At 43.7% G+C, this 20,486-nt stretch overlaps 1 protein-coding gene across 1 annotated transcript in view; it reads right to left on the minus strand.

Moving 5' to 3' along the window:
* The window catches only part of FAM107B (family with sequence similarity 107 member B), a 259,956-nt gene that overhangs the window by 149,637 nt on the left and 89,833 nt on the right, over nt 1–20,486 (minus strand). The window lies entirely within an intron of this gene.

Below are 20,486 nucleotides of genomic sequence, written 5' to 3' on the forward strand. Positions count from 1 at the left end.
AGTAAAAATAATGCATTAATGTAAGGCGATACTTTTTGCAAGCCTACTAATTAATATGAGATCAACACTTGAAAAACTTAAACCACACCTTAAAGAACTGAGGTTTTGGACAAGCTACTACAAATCAACAATAAATGCCAAGTAGAGTAACTACAGGGGCGTTGGGCGACACAACTCCAGGGTGCTATTCACATGGTAGTGTCTATGCATGTTGTCCCTGGAGTGGTGCAACCCAGGGGGCCCCTGTGACTAACACATTTGAAGGCACCCGTGACTTAGAAATGATGGTGACGGGGTTTTTTTTGTTTGTTTTTGGTTTTTTGGGGTTTTTTTGGTGGAGTCTCACTCTGTCACCAAGCTGGAATGCAGTAGCACGATCTCGGCTTACTGCAACCTCCAACTCCCTCGTTCAAGTGATTCTTCTGCCTCAGCCTCCTAAGTAGCTAGGATTACAGGCACGCACCACCAAGCCTGGCTGATTTTTTTTGTATTTTTAGTAGAGACGGGGTTTCACCATGTTGGCCAGCATGGTCTCGATCTCCTGACCTCATCATCTGCCTGCCTTGGCCTCCCAAAGTGCTGGGGTTACAGGCGTGAGCCACCACACCAGGCCAGGTTTTTCATAAAATAGAAATGCCACCAGCATGGTTGAACAAAGAGAATTATGTTTTGTTTTTCATCATTCAAGGAACTGATTTCATGTACTTTTGAAAGTTCCATCATTATTCACAGTTATATTTTTATCTCTAAGAAGGTAGGTGTACACATTCTTGTCTGAGTCCTGGTATGATATTCTTTAATGACAATGGTTGTCACTGCCGTAACACTGATAAAAGTAGACCCCATTAGAAATGAGGGAGATAAATTAAGAGGAATATTTAAATGATCCTTCTCTAATTTTGCCTGCAAGATGACTTTACGCCAATTAATTTATTTGTTTTTCCCTTCATTAAACAAATATTTGATGAGTGTCTGCTACGGGCTATTTCTGTGGGATCTTAACCTTTAGGCAGGATACCTTCTCACATCCCTTGAATTATACTGCAGGAAGTTACCTACTCAGCTTCCTTCCTAGCCTGGCAGGAAGGCTACTGTGCTTACTTTGTTCTTTCTAAGAATTTAGCCCAATAGAAGATATGCTAGACCATAGTAAAGTATATGGGTGTAGGGTTCCATAAATAAAAACTGGGGCTATTCTATAACCACAGTGAAAAAATTGAATTCAAAAACTGGTATTATTCATTATAGGAATACTCTCTCAAATTTGCCCTGAGTTTGCCAGTTCTTGGTAATATCTCACCTGGATTAGAACCCACCAGACTCTAGAGCTCAGGTAGTAAGATAAAGAAAGGTCCAGGCCAGTTGTGGTTGCTGACACCTGTAATCCTAGCACTTTGGGAGGCCGAGGCGGGTGGATTGCCTGAGCCCAGGAGTTCAACACCAGCCTGGGCCATATGGTGAAACCCCATCTCTACAAAAAATACAAAAAAATTAGCTGGGTGTGGTTTTGCCTGCCTGTAAATCCAGCTACTCGGGAGGCTGCGGCAGGAGAATCACTTGAGCCTGGGAGGTGGAGGTTGCCGTGAGCTGAGATTGCACCACTGTACTCCAGCCTGGGCCACAGAGCGAGACTCTGTGAAAAAAAAAAAAAGAAAAATAAAGGAAGAAAGAAATGTCCTTTTCGAAGGAAATCAGTATATCAAAGGGATATCTGCACGCCCATATTTATTTGAGCACTATTCACAAAGATATGGAATCAACTATCAACTTGAACATCCATTGCCAGATAAATGGATAAATAAAGAAAATGTGGTAAATATACACAATGGAATACTATTTGGCCATAAAAAAAAGAATGAAACTCTGTCATTTGCAGCAACATGGATGAAACTGGAAGTTATTAAATGAAATAAGCTAGGCATGGAAAGATAAATATCTGTTTGCCTTTCTCATATGTTCTTATTCTTGTTGCATGTTCTTACTCATATGTGGGAACTAAAAACATTGGTCTCATGGAAATAGAAAGTAGAATGATAGTTACCAGAGTCAGGAAAGGGTGTGGTGTGGGGAATGAAGAGAGGTTGGTTAATGGTTACAAACATACAGCTAGATAGAAGCAATACATTCCAATGTTCATAGCGGAGCAAGGTGACTACAGTTAACAACAATGTATTGCATATTTCAAAGTAGCTAGAAGAGAGAACTTGAAATGTTCCCAATACATAGAAATCATAAATACTTGCATAATGGATATCCTAAATGCCTTGACTTGATCATCACACATTCTATGCATGTAAAAAAAATCACAAGTACCCCATGAATATGTAAATATTATGTATCAATAAACATGTTTTTAAAAAGAAATGTCTTTCTTAATTCATAAAAACTGGTTTCATTAAATTGCCATAATTATCAACTTAGAAGTGAATTGATTTCACCTGTGTTGGGAACAAATGTTTTTCCAGAGATCAAAAATCACCTCCAAATATTCATCATCAGAGACCATTTCTAAAAATGTGTCCTACTTTTAAAACCCATGGAATAGTATTGGCATAAGCAATTTGGGTAAATAAGGCCTCAGTTCAATTATCTCAAATGTATGTGTTGTAAGAAATTTTAATGAAAATTGCCTCCAAAATTACATATTTGAAGTGGGTATGAATTAATAGTATACCAAAGAAGGTGTAAATAACAGAAAAGCCCCATCACACAGCAAATAAATGCAGTAAGTCATTTCTTGTTTCACAAGGCCTGACGGAACAGTATATAATGAAAACATGAGGAATTATTTTATAATACAGCCACAGGGGAAGTCTCTTGAGAGGCCAAAATAATCCAAATAAAGTCATTTTCAAGATGAAAAGACTCTCCCCTTTGAGCCAGTAAGATTGTTTACTTTTTTATTGCTCTGAATTCCGGAACTGTGAAATAACATAGCCCTTTAGCTCTTCTCCAAACATATTTATTACTCCATCTTAAATAGCCCCTCCCTAAGGTTTCCCTTTGACTAGTAAGAGTTGCAAAGTCCCGCAACAATCTGCAGAGGGAAGGATGTTGGAAATGCTCTTGGTTGGAGAGCTTTCAGCGCAGAATAAACAAGCATCTGTCCTCACTAGTATAAACTATGTTCTATTTAGAGAAAAGAAGCTGAGCTCCTTCAATTCTTGTGTCTCTTCTCTTCAGCCCAAGTCTGCAATTTGCTGAATGCGTTCGTAGTGGCTTTTTCCCAGCAAAGCTAGAATAAAATGACAACAGTCCAACTGTAGTAGACATCTGTTGATTTTGCTGCCTAGTACTCACTGACTCACTATCTAGTAAGTGTGTCCTGATTTCCTCTTTAAAGCCATCTCATCCCATCTCATCCCACTCTTAAAGAACTGTGGTTTTCTGTGCTCCGTGAAACCGACTCCTTCCCCACCATCCCACTCCAGGGGTGCAACATATGACCCAGGCCCACGCCCATCAGTCTGCTGCATTTCCCTCTGATTGGTAGAGCGGTCATGTTGTTCCAGGACTGTTCCTTAGTTCAGCTAAAGACAGAGTTCTTTGTCCCATGGCCACGAAAATTAAGGCTTGCAGACAATTTGAAAAGGCTCGCCAACAATTTGAATGGTGAGTAAAACAGGGTTTTATTGGGTGAAAAGGAAGAAAAGGGGGAAACAGGGACTCTTACTAGGTCAGAGTCCCTGCTACAACCCTTCCTGTTGGAATCCCAGGTTACACACAGGAAGAGGAGGGGCCAGGCTCCTCCCTGATGCAAATGGCACGAGCTTCCCGAGGCTCCACCCCAAGTGGGCAGGCTGGTTGGAGGTTTTCTGGGGACCCCCTCCCATCTCGCTGTCTGAATGTGACCCACTCAGGGTTAGTGAGACCTAATGAGATTTTTCTCTGGACTTCTGGGAAAATGACTCCTGTTCTTATCCACTGGCCCTGAAACCAGAGACAGGGGTTGCAGCTGCTACTGTAGGCACCACCTTGTTATCACGTGCGGCTGAAACTGAAGCCCACACAAAGGAAGGCAGAGCCAAGAGATGCTCCAATGCTTTCTTCTGTTGATATCAACTAAGCCCCAAATTCAGCCACGCCTGAAGCAAGATTAACCCTGGACTTTTCCGCATAAGCCAGCTAATACACTCCCTTTTATTTAAAACAAAAACAAACAAACAAAAAAACTCTATTTCTTTTTAAATCAAACTGATTCCTATCAAGTTTTCTGTCACTTCTAAAAGAATGAGTCCTAATTGATACACCAGTGTAAGAACTCCAGCTCTGGGAAATCAGGAGTCAGGCATGCATTGGTTCTGTACATTGGTTCTGTACCTCCCCTGCCATCATGAGTTTTTTTCTTTCTTTTTCTTTTTATTTTTTTATTTATTTATTTTTGAGGCAAAGTCTTGCTCTGTTGCCCAGCAATGGCGTGATCTCGGCTCACTGCAGCCTCCACCTTCCAGGTTCGAGCGATTCTCCTGCCTCAGCCTCCCGAGTAGCTGGGATTACAGGCACCTGCCACCATGCCCAGCTAATTTTTGTATTTTAGTGGAGACGGGATTTCACCATGTTGGTCAAGCTGGTCTCAAACTCCTAACCTCAGTTGATCTGCCCGCCTCGGCCTCCCAAACTGCTGGGATTACAGGCGTAAGCCACTGTGCCCGGCCCCATCATGAGTTTTACAATGCTAATTAAATCAAATGTGACCATGATGATGTACCAAGAAGGTACTATTAAAATTTGTCAAACAAATGGACTTTTCATTTACAGTCATGTGTTGTCACTTTACAACATGAATATGTGTTTGTTTGTGTTTCTAAACATAGAAAAGGTACAGTAAAAAGACAGTTTATAACCTGATGGGACCTCCATTCTATATGGAGTCTGTTGCTGACTGAAACATTATTATATGGCTCATGACTGTGTTTTCCTTGAGGACTAATCCCAAGATGCCTCATTGAAAGGGCATGTGAAACCACACTAAGTCTATACTTAGGGAGTTCAAGGTAAGATTTTGGTACAAATTAGTTTCTTTTCCTAAGGTTCACCTGATTGAACATTAGTAGAAATAAAGAAAGAAGGAAGGAATAAAAAAACTTAAAAACACGAACCAAATACCTTCACCAATGTACATCAAGTCATTTTCCTTTGGCCTCATAGTTGGCAACATTGGGAGTTAACATTTCACTCGAGGGCAGCAAGTTTAGAAGCAAAAAGGTAGTTTGTTGGAGACAGAAATAGAATTCCTGACCAATAATTAAAGAGGCTTGGTTCCATTCTTTTAAATGGACACATAATAATCATACATATTTATGTGTACGTGTGATATTTCAATACATGTATACATGTGAAATGAGCAAAGCAGGGTAATTAGCCTGTCCATCACCTCAAACATCCATCATTTCTTTGTGTTGGGAACATTCAATATCTGTTCTTCTAGCTATTTGAAAATATACAATAAATTATTGTTAACTAGAGTCACCCTGCAGTGCTATAGAACACTAGAAACTATTCCGTCTATCTGGCTGTAATTTTGTACTCATTAACCAACCTCTCCCTATTCTTCCTTCCCCCTACCCTTCCCAGCCTCTGGTAACCACTGTTCTCCTCTCCACTTCCATGATACCAACTTTCTCAGCTCTCACATATGAGTCAGAACATGTGGTATCTGTCTTTCTGTGTCTGGCTTATTTCACTTAATATAATGTCCTCCAGGCTCATCTATGTTGCTGCGAATGAAGGATTTTATTCTTTTTTTAAATGTCTGAATGGTATTCTATTGTATAAGTGCCACATTTTCTTTACCCCTTCATCTGTTGATAGACGCTCAGGTTGATTCCATATCTTTGCTATTGTGAATAGTGCTGCAATAAACACGAGAGTGTAGATATCTCTTTGACATGCTGATCTCCTTCCCTTTGGATGCATACCCAGCAGTGGGATTGCTGGATCATATGGTCGTTCTATTTTTAGTTTTTGGAGAAAACTTCATACTGTTTTTCATAACGGCTGTACTGTAGGAGTTCCCCTTTCTCCGTATCCTTTTCGGCGTTTGTTATTTTTTTGTCTTCTTGATAATCGCCATTTGAACTGGGGTGAGATGATATCTCATTTTGGTTTTGATTTGCATTTTCCTGATGATTAGTGATGTGGAGCATTTTTTAAATATACTTGGCTATTTGTACGTCTTCTTTTGAGAAATGCCTATTCCAATCTTTTGCCTATTTTTTAATCAGATTATTTGTTTTTTGCTTTTGCTTTTTGTTTTGTTTGTTTGCTGTTATTTGCGTTCCAAGTGTCTCTAGAAAAAGAGGGCATCCACATGCAGAAGAATGAAGGTAGACCCCTATCTCTCACCAGATCCAAAAATCAACTCAAAATGCATCAAAGACTTAAACGTAAGACCCGAAGCTATGAAACTAGCAGAAGAAAACATAGGGAAAACACTTCAGCACATTGGTCTAGGCAAAGGTTTTATGGCTAGTACCTCAAAAACAGTCAACAAAAGCAAAAATAGACAAATGAGATTATATCAGACTCCAAAGCTCCTGCACAGCAAAGGAAACAATCAACAGAATGAAGTGACAACCTGCAATTTGGGAGAAAATATTTGCAAACTATTGATCTGACAAGAGATTAACCTCCAGAATATACAGGGGCTGTGTTTTTAAAACCCCTTCTGAGCATTGCTCCCTGGGGATGGAGTCCTTCAAATTGCTTATGCACCCTTTATAATGTAAAACCACCACTTTGTTTTTCTCTGCAGTCTAGAGAGACATGTGTTTGCCAGTCCTATCCTCTCCCTGAACTAGGACATTTAGAATGCAGTTCCTTAGGTGGATGTTAGAAGGGCTGGAGCACTTAGCATAAGTACAAAATCCTCCCAGACTGATGACAGGTTAATAATTGTCTCGTTAACTCCCCAAGCAAGTTAATTAGAAGCCAGGCCACCACGTAGCAACTACAGGTATGTTTTGTAAACTCCTTCCAAGGGGAAACAGAGTTGTTTGTTTTGTTTTGTTGAGACAGGGTCTCTCTCTTGCTCTGTTGCCCAGGCTGGAGTGCAGTGGTACAATCTTTACCCACTGCAGCTTCAACCTCCCGGGCTCAAGTGATCCTCCCACCTCAGCCTCCTGAGAAGCTGGGGCTATAGGCATGCAGCACCACACCTGGCTAATTTTCATAATTTTTTTTTTGTAGAGACAGGGTTTTGCCATGTTGTGCTCCCAAAGTGCTGGGATTACAGGCATGAGCCATTGTGCTTGTCCACCTATGTTTTTAAGCCCCTTCTCTGCACTGATTTAAGCCCCTTCTCTGTGCTGACCCCAGTGGTATAAATTCTCTGAAAATACTTGCATGCCCATATTAAACTGCTAGATTTTTTTCCTACACATGTGTATCTAATCCCCTCTGTTCTTGTGTTCGGTGCATTAAGTGTTAAATCATGGGGAAACAGGATTAGGGCCCTTCATGTGGGGCTCAGACCATCCTCTCCACGGGAATAAGCTGGGCGTTGGGAACTCCTTTCCCAATTTTATGGCACCGTGGTCAGGGTGCATACTGGGCCCAAGTGTGCCCCAGTTTTCCTATCTATCTGATATCAACATTTTCTCATTTGTCTGGTGGATAGGTGTCTCTCAACTGGTCTCTGACTTTCTGAGGAAATGGATCTGTGGGTAGATGCTTATTTGGTGCATCTATCCCTGGAGGGAGGTCAGCAGCTTTCTGCTCCATTATATTCCTGATATCATCCAAGGCCTGGTTCCATTTGTCTCCACCTGTTGCAACAAGCCTATGACCGATTAATGGCCTCAACTTCCTTCATTTGGAAAATGGGTCCCAAAGGAGACCCAACCCTTTCCAAGACAATTGAATTTTAATTTTAAATAAATGTTTCCCTATCATGAAACATTTAAAGAGTTTTCAGATTCTTTCTATTAGGAGCCATATAACAAAGAAAACATCTTTCAGTGGATAGCTTTTTATTTTTTCTCATTTCAAATAATTCTGGATTAGAGTCTCAAGGGTAGGATTCTGTTTCAAAGGACATAGGTGTCTTTGAGGCTCTTGATGTAGATTCAAAATTACCCCCCAAAATGTTTCAGCAAGTTAATGTGTTAAAGTGCAGCAGTCCCATTACAGCTTCTCCAGCAGCCCGGTACAGTGAATCACGCCTGGAATCCCAGCATCTTGGGAGGCCAAGGTAAGAGGATCGCTTGAGCCCAGGAGTTCAAGACCAGCCTAGGCAACATAGTGAAAGCCTGTCTCTGCAAGTAATAAAAAAATTAGCCAGATGTGATGGTGCACACCTGTAGTCCCAGCTACTTGGGGGGCTGAAGTGGGAGGATCACTTGAGCCTGGGGAGGTCAAGGCTTCAGTGAGCCAAGATCATGCGACTGCACTCCAGTCTGGGTGACAGAGCAAGACTCTGTCTCAGAATCAAAAACAAAAACAAAAACAAAACAAAACAAAAAAGCTTATCTAGCAGCAGCATCTAATTACACATTTTGATGGATATGAAGAGTCTCTTACTGGAGGTAATTTTAGAACCCAATATCCAACACCCACCATATTCCAGTACCAAGAGTCTTCCATACTGTGTTGCATTGCTACTAATAAAAATGTGTTTAATTTTCCAGGGAATCTCTTATATAAGCCATCTGTAGCCCACTAAATTACATATTCTTCCAGAGCAAAAACGGTGCTTCCCTTTTCAAGCTTCATTCAGAGTCTACACTCTGTCTTAACAGGTGTTTATTAAACAATTGTTAAATGAATTCACTTGTTTACCCACTTTGTATCTTTGTTTCATGGCCAACATAGTAATACATCCCACAATAAAAATTCAAACATTATTGCTTCTAGTAACACAGATAAGTCAGAAATGCCTCCAAGAAAGCTTTCTGAAGCAGCCCCGCCTCCGTCTGAAGCTCTACCCCATTCTATCTTTAAAGTATTCTATTAACTAAAATGACTTGAGTGCTTGCAGTATGTCAGAGAAACTGCACTGTATATGTGCACTTAATCCGTAACAACCCTCTGTGCAGGTAATCTTATTAATTATTGGAGGAGTTAGTAATTCACCCTGTCGTGGATGCTGTGATGTGGCACCTGAAAAAGTTGTTCTCTGTAATATTTATTCTCAAAGCTGCAAGAAACGCTGTTGACAGATAGCTCTCAGCTGTCAGCCACCCGGGTGATTGCTGCAGGGAGTCAGCATCCACTGACTTGGTTGACATGAAAGCAGAGAGGCCTGGTCCCCTCACTCCAACCCAGGACAACTCTAACAGCTCTCCTTTCTCCAGAGCTCTCCGTGAAGTTGGCTGAAGCCTTCATCAAGACTTTATTGTAGCCCAATGCCTCCCTCTGCCCGATCCTGCCCCTTTCCCTCCTCTTTCTATCCACAAGGGTTGATCCCAGGAGCATTCCCTAATCAACATTACAGCTGCTACTCTCCATTTCCCAGTGGCCTTTCCAGGAACTCATCAACACAGCCAAAGTCATGCTTCTCAAAAACGACAAAAAGGAGATTCAAACCCAGGCCTACTCGGCTCTCAAACCCGTGATATAAAGCAGTACGCTAAACTCTCTCCCTAATCCCAATGCCTCTCTCTTTTTAAAGCTACAGGTACCTGGCCGGGCGCGGTGGCTCGATCCTGTAATCCCAGCACTTCGGGAGGCCGAGGTGGGCAGATCACGAGGTCAGGAGATCGAGACCATCCTGGCTAACACAGTGAAACCCCGTCTCTACTAAAAATACAAAAAATTAGCCGGGCGTGGTGGCGGGCGCCTGTAGTCCCAGCTCCTCGGCAGGCTGAGGCAGGAGAATGGCGTGAACCCGGGAGGCGGAGCTTGCAGTGAGCAGAGATGGCGCCACTGCGCTCCAGCCTGGGCGACAGAGCGAGACTCCGTCTCAAAAAAAAAAAAAAGAAAAAAAAAAAGCTACAGATACCTGAACCCCACACCCAGAGATTCTGATATGGTTAGTGTGGGTTGGTCAGTGACTAACCATCTTAACTTGCTCAGGACTGAGGGGTTCCCCAGGAGGCAGGACTTTCAGAGCTAAAACCAGGAAAGTCCTGGGAAAACGGGGGCAAGTTGGTCACCCTAATTGGGGCGTGTCTTTGGTGTCTGTAATTTCAACAAGCTCTTTGGATGTTTCTGGTGCATTCTAAAGCATTAAAAAGCGGTGTATTGATAAAAAGAAGTCCTAATGATGGGCGAGTGTTGTTAAACGGCCATCATCAAACTCTATTCTGTGTTAGGCACTGTCTTTCCAGGGCAATCTGTTTATTAGATACTATCATCCCCATTTTACAGATGAGGAAACTAAGGTCAGGGAAATCATGGAACTTGCCCAAGGCCACACAAGCGAGTAAGTGCTGGAACCTGAGGACAAGCCTAGGTGGTCCGGAGTCTGTGCTGACAAACCCTACCCCACGCTGAATCCAAAATGACTTATTCTCTCTAAATTTCCTCCTCTGGAGATGGAGAGAATAATATTTCTGCCCATGGGTGGTTGTTGTTAGGGTAAAATAAGGTAACGAAGTACCTCCTTTGCACCTCCCAGAGTGAATACATATTATGTTCCCTTCCTTTCTTCCTCGGTGGGATGGTGGGTATGTGTTTTCTGTCCATCGAACACTAAGAAGAGGATTAGAGCTGTTTCCTGATTGTATACACAACTTTCAGCAAAACTGACTCAAGGAAAAACTCACTTTAAGTCACTACACATTGACCGAGAAACTTCCATGTTCATGGCATTCTGCTAGGAAACGCAGGGGACACTGCAGTGAACAAACCTAATTCAGGACCTCCAGAGACTCATCAACAAAGAGGAGAGATGGATTACGTGGATCTCAGTCTTCCTGGGAAAAGAAAAATCCTAATGCTAACAAATAGCTTCCTCTCCTCTCCTCTCCTCTCTCTGTTCGTCTCCCTTTTCTTCTCTCTTCTTCATGGAAGGGTGGAACATGCACGATAAATAGGAAAAAGAACTTCAATATGAGAACCTGAGAGAAAGAGAGTTTGACTAGCATGTTGGAAAGAGAGAAGGTGACAGAAATCACATCAGCTCTTCTGTGTCCTCAGCCCTCATGTTCTGGGTGAGTCCCTGGTGAAAACAAGCGTCTCCAGGCCTCATCACACAGAAGAGCTTAGGTGGCAGACACGTCCAGTCAATTCTAAAACATGCTGAGTGATTCTTGTTTTAAGAAATTAACACGGCAGATACAACTATTGTGAAAAGTGCCAAGAACTCCAGAGTAAGTGAGCAGAGAGGGAAGCAGAGCCTGCTGGCATCCCACAGGGGTGCTGGAAAGGATGTGGGCCTTGGAGTTAGAGAGACCGAGGTTCAAATCCCAGTCCTGCCATGCAGGAACTGTGTGAGCCTCAGTTTCATCATAAAAAAGTCAAGGTAATTTGTTTTCCTTTTTTTTTGGAGAGAGGGGCTCACTGTATTGCCCAGGCTGGAGTGCAGTGATGTGATCATAGCTCATTGCAGCCTTGACCTGCTGGGCTCAAGCGATCCTCCTACCCCAGCCTCCCGAATATGTGGGACTACAAGCACACACCACCAAGCCTGGCTAATATTTTTATTTTTTTTGTAGAAACAGGGTCTCACTATGTTGTCCAGGCTGGTCTTGAACTCCTGACCTCAAGCAATCCTTTTGCCTTGGCCTCCCAAAGTGCTGGGATTACAGGCATGAACCACTGGACCTGGCAAAAAAAAGTTGAGGTTATACTTAATGTCCTAGCAGGATTTCTGTGAAGATGAAACAAGGTGATGTATGTAAAACTACTTCCCTAATCACTGTGATTGTGAGATAACGGGACTATCATCTGCCTGACTAGCAGCCTTTCACCCGCTTCTGGTAAAAGTTGCTACCCCCTGGACATAAGGATGAACCCAGGCAAGATGACAAAACCGAATTCAAGCTAAGGTGTTGTGATGGTTAATACTGAGTGTCAACTTGATGGAATTGAAGGATGCAAAGTATTGTCCCGGGGTGTGTCTGTGAGGGTGTTGCCAAAGGAGATTAACATTTGAGTCAGTGGACTGGGAAAGGCAGACCCACCCTCAATCTGGTGGGCACCATCTAATCAGCTGCCAGCACAGCTAGAATAAAAGCAGGCAGAGGAACAAGGAAAGACTAGACTGGTTCAGTCTTTTGGACTCCATCTTTCTCCCGTGCTGGATGCTTCCTGCCCTCAAACATCGGACTCCAAGTTCTTCAGCTCTGGGACTCGGACTGGCTTCCTAGCTCCTCAGCTTGCAGACGGCCTATTGTGGGACCTCACCTTGTCATCGTGTGAGTCAATACTCCTTAATAAACTCCCCTTTATATGTTCAGCAATCCTATTAGTTCTGTCCCTCTAGATAACCCTGACTAACACAGATTTTGGTATCAGGAGTGGCTATAATACACGTTGCTTGGCTGGGACTCTTCAACTGGGCTGGTGGAAGTCTTACATTCTTGAGTTCCCAGGATAGAACTCTGAGCTAGCAACAGTCACATCCCATGAGAAAGTTATTAAGACAATGAATCCAGAACCTAATGAGGAGATCAGACAAAAGCCAGAGAGGGGCCGGGTGCAGTGGCTCATGACTGTAATTCTAGCACTTTGGGAGGCTGAGGCAGGCAGATCACCTGAGGTCAGGAGTTTGAGACCAGCCAGGCCAACATGGCGAAACCTCATCTCTACTAAAAATACAAAAATTAGCCAGGTGTGGTGGCACATGCCTGTAATCCCAGCTACTCGGGAGGCTGAGGCAGGAGAATCGCTTGAACCCCGGAGGCAGAGGTTGCAGTGAACTGAAATCATGCCACTGCACTCCGGCCTGGGCAACAGAGCGAGACTCTGTCTCAAAAAAAAAAAAAAAAATGCACAGAGGGAACCTGAGGAAATGGTGGCCCTGCCTCCTGCAAGGATTCCTCATCTGTGATTGTTCATTGTTTATTTCCCCATTCTTCTGGCAAATTCCCACTAACTTCCTCTGGCTCAAGGAATTAGACATGAGGGAGTAAAAAAAGGTGGAAGGTGTCACTCCTGTTTTAGCATGGAGCTCCTCTCTCCAGACCTCTCTGTGAGGTTGGCTGAAGCCTTCATCAAGATTTCATTGTAGCCCAGTGTCTCCCTCTGCCCAATCCTGCCCGTTTCTCTTCTCTTTCCATCCACAGTGGTTGATCTCAGCAGCATTCCCTAATCAACATTATACCTTAGCACCCCACTCCAGCCATCATTGGGTCTATGAAGTGTATTTCCCAGGAGCAAAAACCATAACTCACTCAGCCATCCAGGATCAGGGAGACTCTGGGGTCCTGACTGGAGGTTTGCCACCTTCACTGCGTAGAATGCTAGGTGACTTTCTCTATCACTTCTTATAGGAACCCTAAGTAGCTACAGCAAAAGACAGAGTGGTTCACGTGCTTGCAAAGCTGTATTTCTCAAAGTCTGGTGTGTGTTCAAACCACCTGGAGAATGTGGAAGAAATGCAGAGGACCTGGCCCTACCCCTCTTCAGCAGGCCTGGGCCTCTGGCTTCTGTGTTAGTTCTCCAGGTGACACTAGTACACACTGAAGTTTGAGAATCGCCGTTGCAAAGGAGGCAGGTATGGTCTGATGCTCAGACAATATCATCAGGGCCCTCTCTTTTCCTCAATCTCTCCACCTGTCCATTGCTGTCTGGGTGTCATTCCACAGGGTCCTTCTTCATTGCATGGTCAAGGCCACTTTTGCTCTGAGTCACATCCTTTCAGCTCATGTTTCAAAGGCAGATAAGTAGCCTCTCAGTTCCATATACAGGGTTTCAGGGAAATACTGACTGGTCCATCTTGGGTCGCATACTTGCCCCTCGTCACATGCTCATGACCGTCACCGCACCCAGAGGAATGAGGGGGACTATAATTTTCCAGACTTGTATTACTGCCCATTCCAAGAACCACTGGAGGGAGGACGTGGGTGCTATGATTAGAAACCTCCCAGAACCTCATGGAATGGGGAAGTCAGAGCTCCTTAATGTAAAGAAGGCTGTGTCCAAAAGCAGAGGAGCAAGGGATGCTGGCCACAATGCTGTTCCAAATACACACAGCGCAACAGTTCGCTCCCAAGTAGACTGAATTCTAATCACAGCCATAAGACTAGTAGCTTTAACAACGGAGAGGCATTGGTAATAGCGAGAGAGTTTAGTGTCGTGGTTGATATCATGGGTTTGAGAGTCAATTGGGGGCACCTATACACCAGTCAAAACAAATATGTTTCAATATTTTAACAGTGCATATTTTCTCACAGATGCATACCTGTTGAATATTTCCAGCCTTGAGTATCCTCTTAATAACCATACAGCTAGATCATAGGTATGTATGCTGTAGGATGTTGGAGTTACGCAAAGCCTCTTTCTGGAGCACTTGTTTTACTCAAATATTTGGGAAGGAAAACATTATTTGTATATTAAAACAAACCTAACTACATTGCCGAACAGTATGCAGAACAGACACAAATGTTTAGGATGAACATAAAATGTCAAGGAAGCTTGGGCTGGCTGTGGTGGCTCATGCCTGTAATCCCAGAACTTTGGGAGGCCGAGGTGGGTGGATCATCTGAGGTCAGGAGTTCAAGACCAGCCTGGCCAACATAGTGAAACCTCGCCTCTACTAAAAACATAAAAATTAGCTGGGCATGGTGGCGCACGCCTGTAGTCCCAGCTACTCAGGAGGCTGAGGCAAGAGGATCACTTGAACCCAGGAGGTGCCGGTTGCAGTGAACAGAGATTGTGCCACTGCATTCCAGCTTGGGCGACAGAGTGAGACTCCATCTCAAAAATAAATAAATAAATAAAACTATGCAGCCATAAAAAAGGATGAGCTCATGTCCTTTGCAGGGATATGGATGAAGCTGGAAACCATCATTCTCAGCAAACTAACATAAGAACAGAAAATCAAGCCTCGTATGTTCTCACTTATAAGTGGGAGTTGAACAATGAGAACACATGGACACAAGGAGGGGAACATCACACAGCAGGGCATGTCAGGGGGTCGAGAGCTAGGGGAGGGATAGCATTAGGAGAAATACCTAATGTAGATGATGGGCTGATGGGTACAGCAAACCACTATGGCACGTGTATACCTATGTAACAAAACTGCACATTCTGCACATGTACCCCATAACTTAAAGTATAATAATAAAAAAAAGAAAAATAAATAAATAAATAAATAAAAATAATGTCAAGGAAGCTCGAACGTGGAATCCCGGACATAAGGGGTCCTCCTGCAGCAAAGACTGCAAAGCATTGTCAGAGAAACTGCCATATAGACAACATTTGTGTCCCCATTACACAATGTGGGACTGGCAGGGTGAAGATGTTGTCTAAAGGGGCAATGCGTACTTTTAAGTGGAGCAGGAATCCATGCCATCCGCCTGGCTCAGAGCACCTGTGCTCTCAGCAATATCGTGCTGCCTTCCTGAACCCTAGCCCCTTGCTGGTCTTGCTGGTGTTATTTTGATTTTTGGGAAATCTAATCTTCAGTGGAAAGAAAAGTTATTGAATAGCTCTCCTTAGTGAAAGAACTCACTGAGGAGAATTTTGAGGTAAGGAAGAGGGTAGGTGGTTCAGTTCTGCAATGGAATGAGTGATTGTTCCACACCGTTAAGGAAGGCCTTTGCAAAGACAAACCATTGTGTGTTTCAAGGTTTAGAGAGCCACAGGCCAAGAAAGCCGCAGGAACAAAACAACATTCGTTGCATGCTGGAAATTTCAGAACCAGTTGTGTAGGAAAGTTTGACGCGATCTTTTGGCTACAATTCAACCTGCTGGTCTAAAATTCAAAGTTGTACAATAATTGCAAAAAGATTTGCATTAAAGTAAACACTTATCAAACTACTGGAAGATGGAGGGGTAAGACTGGTTGTCTATACTGATGAGCTGAGAAACATTAGAAATATCATATGGAGATAGGGTTACAGATCGTGAGCGAGTACCAATAGAATCATGACTCTCCAGCTACTTAGAGCACCTAATTTTCCTCTACAAGTCCTCTGTAAACACTTGTCGAATGAATGCATAAATAAGTGAATACATCACAATTTTTTAAGAAAAATGTTTCTCCCAAAAATTATTTTTCATGTAACTGAAGCTCCCAGAGGCTACACATGCATGTCCCCCAGCCTTAAGCTCTACAGAGCACTGTTATATATCTCTGGAAAACAATGCATAGTTAAAGAGAGAAGCGTGTCTTAGTCCATTTGGGCTGCTACAATGAAATACTATAGACTACCTGTCTTATAAACAACAGCCATTTATTTCTTATAGCTCTAGAGGCTGCAAAGTCCAAGATCAAGGCAGTGTTAGACTTGGTGTCTGATGAGGGCACACTTCCTTGTTCATAGGCAGTGCCTTCTCAGCTGTGTCCTCATATGCTGGAAGGGGCTCCCTGGGGTCTCTTTTAAACTGGCAGCAATGGCCAGGCACAGTGGCTCACGCCTAGTAATCCCAGCACTTTAGGAGGCCGAGGCAGGTGGATCACCTGACGTCAGGAGTTCAAGACCAGCCTGGCCAACATGGTGAAACCCCGTCTCTACTAAAAATAAAAAATTAGCCAGGTGTGGTGGTGCGCACCTGTAGTCCCAGCTACTTGGGAGGCTGAGGTAGGAGAATCACTTAAACCTGGGAGGTGGAAGTTGCAGTGAGCCAAGATCATGCCACAGCACTCCAGCCTGGGCGACGCAGCGAGATTCCATCTCAAGAAGAATAAATACATGAAGAAAATAAAATGGCAACAATTCCATTCATGAAGGGTCCAGCCTCATGACCTAATCACTTCCCAAAGGCCCCACCCTCCTAATATCCTAATATGTTAGGATTTCAACATAGGAATTTCAGAGGGACACAAACATTCAGACAACAGCATGTGCCAAAAGGATCCCGTAAATACATCGTGAATGATAGAATGTGATAGAATGAGGGTTTTGTTCAAAACTGAGACACACTTTTATTCTATCTCTTTATGGTTTCACAAAATTAGTAATACTTCAGATCTACCTAGTACCTCTCCATTTATAAGGCGATATTGAAGAGATGATTTCCTTTCACTTCTTCAGTGACTTTTTTTTTTTCTTTTTTTTCGAGACAAAACCTCACTCTGTCACCCAGGCTGGAGTGCAGGGGAGCAATCTTGGCTCACTGCAGCCTCAACCTCCTGGGATCAAGTGATCCTCCCATCTCAACCTTCCAATCAGCTGGGACCACAGGCGTGCACTACTATGCCTGGCTAATTTTTACATTATTTTAAATTATTTGTAGACATGGGGTCTCCCTATCAATGCCCAGGGTGGTCTCTAGCTCCTGGGCTCAAGTGAATCTCCCAAAGTGCTGAGATTATAGGTGTTAGTCGTCACGCCCAGCCAATAACATCCTTTTGTGTTTTTTTTTTGTTGTTGTTGTTGTTGTTTTGAGACAGGTTCTTGCTCTGTCACCTGGGCTGGAGCGCAGTGGTGTGATCAGAGCTCACCGCAACCTCCAACTCCTGGGCTCAAGCCATCCTCCCACCTCAGCCTCCTGAGTAGCTAGGACTACAGGTATGTACCACCATGACCCGCTAATTTTTAAATTTTTGGTAGAGACGAGGCCTCACTATGTTGCCCAGACTGATCTCAAACTCCTGGGCCCAAGCAATCTTCCCACCTAGGCCTCCCTCCAAAAGTGCTAGGATTATAGTGTGAGCCACTGCACCTGGTCTTGATAACTTTTTATGGTGGACAGAGCAGGTGTCCCCCAGTTTTCACAGGAAGAATTTAATCCCCACAGCCACACAACCATAAAGAAAGGCAAGTTAGGGTGCCCTTCTCGTGAGCCATTAAGGGAGTGCAGCCTGGTAGCTTCCTATTGGCTCCTGTCACTTACGTAAAGTTCAGACAAGAGTCTCAGAAAGTAGGGAAGGAGGAGAGGTGTTGCCAGAAGCCTCAGACTGCCTCCGATGAACACATACTTGGAGCGTTTGTAAGAATCCTGGAGGTTACTTCTGAGTTTGGGTTTTGTATCCGCTCAGTCTCCCTCTCTATCAGTCTGTTCTCACACCGCTGATAAAGACATACCCAAGACTGGGTGATTTATAAAGGAAAGAGGTTTAGCGGACTCACAGTTCTCCATGGCTGGGGCGGCCTCACAATCATGGCGGAAGGCAAAAAAGAAGCGAAGACAAGTCTTGTCTTACGTGGCAGCAGGCAAGAGGGAGCTTGTACAGGGGAACTCCCATTTATAAAACCATCAGATCTTGTGGGACCTATTCACTACCACGAGAACGCTCTAGGGGACCCCGCCCCCCCGATTCAATTATCTCCACCTAGCTCTGCCCTTGACACGTGGGGATTATTACAATTCAAGGTGAGATTTGGGGCCGGGCTCAGTGACTTATGCCTGTAGTCCCAGCACTTTGGGAGGCTGAGGTGGGCAGATCACTTGAGGTCAGGAGTTCGAGACCAGCCTGGCAAACATGGTGAAACCCCGTCTCTACTACAAATACAAAAATTAGCCGGGCATGTTGGTTGGCACCTGTAGTCCCAGCTACTCAGGAGGCTGAGGCAGGAGAATCACTTGAACCCAGGAGGCGGAGATTGCAGTGAGCTGAGATTGCACCACTGGACTCCAGCCTAGACGACAGAGCAAGACTCTGCATGTCTCAAAAAAAAAAAAAAAAAGTGTGGTGGGAAGGTGAGATTTGGGCGGGGACACAGCCAAACCATATCACCATCTCAGAAGGCATTCTAAGCTTCTAAGACCTGGTATTTGTGAGGTTGGAATTATGTCTATGAGCAGAAGTCACGGCCCTAGGCAGTAACACTCATCAACGCTTCTGGTTTCCTGTAGAACCTTTCACAATGAATGGAAACTCAGTAGCGAATATTTGTGGTAAACCTACATTTTTCTAGTCAGTGCTGAAGTGAAGCTGTAAGTTTAGACTCCAGGCCTGGCAACCCAACCTCTTTTCCTGAGGCTTGAGTCAGCACAAAGCACTATGCACAAGGTGCCCAAATGAACTTAAAACATGGTCTGAATTCATCCTGAGAAGAAATGCTAAACTGAAGTTGTTCAATGCCAATTAACGAATTGAAGAGAGAGGGGCAGGTGGAGCCAATGGCCTCTTCTCCACTCCTCTCCTGGGCCCCACCAATGCCCAGGGCCCTTGCTATGCATGACTGTTAATGCAACTTTTAAAGCAATATTATTTTTGAATATAATTGTGCAAGCTTATTTAATTAGAGTCATGTCATGTAACTCATTGCTTTTCAGGAATTTCAGGAAATTTTATGCTCAAAAAGCATGGCGAAGCCTCAGAGAGGCTGAACGATTTCCTTGGTTCAGTAAATAGCTCTCAGCTTTCAGGCTGTCCCCAAAACAAAAGTTGTTTTCTAAATAATGTGCTTCCTACTAATCCTTGTTAACCTCATTCTAGAAAGGCAATGCCATCTAATGGAAAACGAGAGTCAGGAGACACATGTTCCAGTACAAAATAATTACATGAACCTGACCAAATCCACACTTCCCCGGGCTTCATTTTCTCCTTAACAAAACGGAGAGAACAAGAGCTCTTTGCAACCTCATGGTCAAATAAACCTACAGCTGAAATAAGGGAGGACGGCTGAAAAGCATTCTGAGCTCTTTAGAATAACAGGAGGTTCAACACTCTTGTTATTTGGAAAGAGATAATCATAAAGGTCAGTATGTATCTTTAGAATTTTCTCAATAGAACCCAGGCACTTGTGTGCAAATAAAAAACCAACACAATGCTTGGAATTCTGTCACCTTGTACACAGTGATCACTGAGCAAATATTTGTTGTTTGTGGAGTGACCTCACCCTACAGACAATTTCAAGTCCGCATGGAGAACCCAGGAAAACACAGCAAGAGAAGGACCAGTGTTGCGGGGGGTGGGGGAGGGCTGGGGAGGGGCAGATTATAATGAAAAGTGCTTCCGTGACTATTTTGTTCCACTTCCATTCCATTTCTGCCTCTAAAAGTTTCTCCGCCCAATTCTTATTCCTGGATAGAGCCTGATAGAACCACTTCTAGACCATAAAGACCGGGGTAGTCCCTGCACACACATACACAAGCATGCATACACAACCACACACACACACGTGCACACACAAAAACAGTCATGTACACACATACACACAAATGCACTGTGATGGTAATACTGAGTATCAACTTGATTGGATTGAAGGATGCGAAGTATTGATCTTGGGTTTGTCTGTAAGGGGGTTGCCAAAGGAGATTAACATTTGAGTCAGTGGGCTGGGAAGGGCAGACCCATCTTCAATCTGGGTGGGCGCCATCTAATCAGCTGCCAGCACAGCTAGAAGAAAGCAGGCAGGAGAAATTGGGAGAAGCTGACTTGCTGAGTCTTCCAGCCTTCGTTTCTCTACTGTGCTGGATGCTTCCTGCCCTTGAACATCAGATTCCAAGTTCTTCAGCTTTTGGACTCTTGGGCTTACACCAGTGGT

This window comes from Pan troglodytes, chromosome 8, assembly GCF_028858775.2.
Source record: "Pan troglodytes isolate AG18354 chromosome 8, NHGRI_mPanTro3-v2.0_pri, whole genome shotgun sequence".
NCBI classification, from domain to species: domain Eukaryota; kingdom Metazoa; phylum Chordata; class Mammalia; order Primates; family Hominidae; genus Pan; species Pan troglodytes.